Source organism: Schistocerca piceifrons, unplaced genomic scaffold, assembly GCF_021461385.2.
Source record: "Schistocerca piceifrons isolate TAMUIC-IGC-003096 unplaced genomic scaffold, iqSchPice1.1 HiC_scaffold_18, whole genome shotgun sequence".
Taxonomy (NCBI): domain Eukaryota; kingdom Metazoa; phylum Arthropoda; class Insecta; order Orthoptera; family Acrididae; genus Schistocerca; species Schistocerca piceifrons.
In genome coordinates, this window is record NW_025727678.1 from 62,501 (window position 1) to 65,000 (window position 2,500).

The 2,500-nt window shown below is 58.1% G+C and overlaps 1 non-coding gene across 1 annotated transcript in view; it reads left to right on the forward strand.

Moving 5' to 3' along the window:
* Positions 1 to 1,507: 1,507 nt before the first annotated feature.
* The window catches only part of LOC124740648, a 1,909-nt gene continuing 916 nt past the window's right edge, over positions 1,508 to 2,500 (forward strand). The window contains exon 1 of the ribosomal RNA XR_007009867.1: positions 1,508 to 2,500. This exon is cut by the window's right edge and continues 916 nt beyond it. This is a non-coding gene — a ribosomal RNA (small subunit ribosomal RNA).

The window sequence follows — 2,500 nt, forward strand, 5'->3', positions numbered from 1 at the left end:
ACGTACTCAGGCTACGTTGTGGTGCGGCCTGTGTCAACCGTCCGCTAATGTCGTACGCGTAAACCACAATCTGTACTGCACATTCGTCCTTATGTACCGAATGATACATCGTGGCACATGTGTGACCGTACAACGACTGCGCCCAAAAACGGCGGACCATACAGTGCAAATATTGTGCACGCAGCTACGTGTCGTCTCCCTATGAGAGCTGGATTGCAGTGTGGTACGCCATAGAGACGTGTGGGAGGAACGGACGCCGTGGATGGCGATCAGCATGAGCTGTCTGTTGATGTATTCGGACCTAGTCGTCTCTCCTCACACACCGTGATGGCATGGTGCACCGCGTTCCATATCTGCGACATGCTACAGAGGCCGGTTGACAGTCGTTCGAGCAATGGACATCGCATACGTACGGGGGCCACCTTCCACGTATTGTCTAGGCGTGCACATTTTGTTGCGTGTATGTGGGCAGACGTAGTGTGGCGTGACACCTGACACAGGCATGCAATAATCGTTGAAGTTGCAAATGGCGATGGACGCCTGCGTTTTCTGGTGAAGTTACGCAAATGAACAAATGGTAACCTGTTGTGGTGCGGTTGTTCTCGCTAGGGGTGAATCGGTGATGGCGACGATAGGTTGAGGTACGAACCGGTTGTTCCAGCGATACCCACCATGCCGACGAAACTGAACGGCATCTGGGTGTGAAGCGATACGCGGCGGTGGCTGGGTGGGACCGTCCCCGGCCGGTGAGGGGGCGCCTCCCGGCGTGCTGGCCGCGCGGTGCGTGGGCGCACGCGCTACAGCCGGCTGGTGGGGGCGGCCAGTGGCAGGCGCGCCGGCCGACGGACGCGGCAGGCGTCGCAGCTGCGCGCCGGCGCACCCTGCGCGCGGCGCCGTGCGGCCAAAGTAGGTCCTCGCGGGCCCGGTGCGAAGCGCGGTGGACATCTTCAGTGTGCTGGTCCGATTGAGGACTGTGTGCGTTGAGGATGCGCCGCCGCCCGGCGCTCGGCGCCGCGACGCCGTCTGCTGCTCGGTCGCCCCAGCGGTTCTCGCTGGTGGTTTGTATCGCAGCTGTGCGGATGTGTTGGCGCGTGCGCTGTGCTGGGAGAGTTCGCTTCGGCACCCAAGTGGGGCTTTTGTCCTTCTGTGGCGCTGGCGTTGGAGCTGCCGGTCACCGTAGGTGGCGCGTGTTGTCTCCCGCCGGCAATGCCACGACAGCACGCTCCCGGGCCTCTGTCGGCAGCGGCAAGCTCAGTTGGGAGCACGGGTGGTCGCACCGAAAGCGTCTACTCGCCTAACTCCGGGCGATTGCGCCTCTCTCGAACCCGACCAAGTACTTGGGACGGCGCTGCGCGCCGCCGGGACCTGAGAGGGTTTCGAGGTGTATTGTGCAGGGGAGCTCAGCCTCCTCCTGTTTGCAGAATGATTGAGCGGACGCTTGCGTGTTCGCGCGGGCCCCCGGGACACACTCCCGGGCGGCCGGCTGCTCAGCTCTAGTTGACGCAGCTCCCTGGTTGATCCTGCCAGTAGTCATATGCTTGTCTCAAAGATTAAGCCATGCATGTCTCAGTACAAGCCGCATTAAGGTGAAACCGCGAATGGCTCATTAAATCAGTTATGGTTCCTTAGATCGTACCCACGTTACTTGGATAACTGTGGTAATTCTAGAGCTAATACATGCAAACAGAGTCCCGACCAGAGATGGAAGGGACGCTTTTATTAGATCAAAACCAATCGGTCGGCTCGTCCGGTCCGTTTGCCTTGGTGACTCTGAATAACTTTGGGCTGATCGCACGGTCCTCGTACCGGCGACGCATCTTTCAAATGTCTGCCTTATCAACTGTCGATGGTAGGTTCTGCGCCTACCATGGTTGTAACGGGTAACGGGGAATCAGGGTTCGATTCCGGAGAGGGAGCCTGAGAAACGGCTACCACATCCAAGGAAGGCAGCAGGCGCGCAAATTACCCACTCCCGGCACGGGGAGGTAGTGACGAAAAATAACGATACGGGACTCATCCGAGGCCCCGTAATCGGAATGAGTACACTTTAAATCCTTTAACGAGTATCTATTGGAGGGCAAGTCTGGTGCCAGCAGCCGCGGTAATTCCAGCTCCAATAGCGTATATTAAAGTTGTTGCGGTTAAAAAGCTCGTAGTTGGATTTGTGTCCCACGCTGTTGGTTCACCGCCCGTCGGTGTTTAACTGGCATGTATCGTGGGACGTCCTGCCGGTGGGGCGAGCCGAAGGCGTGCGACCGCCTCGTGCGTGCTCGTGCGTCCCGAGGCGGACCCCGTTGAAATCCTACCAGGGTGCTCTTTATTGAGTGTCTCGGTGGGCCGGCACGTTTACTTTGAACAAATTAGAGTGCTTAAAGCAGGCAAGCCCGCCTGAATACTGTGTGCATGGAATAATGGAATAGGACCTCGGTTCTATTTTGTTGGTTTTCGGAACCCGAGGTAATGATTAATAGGGACAGGCGGGGGCATTCGTATTGCGACG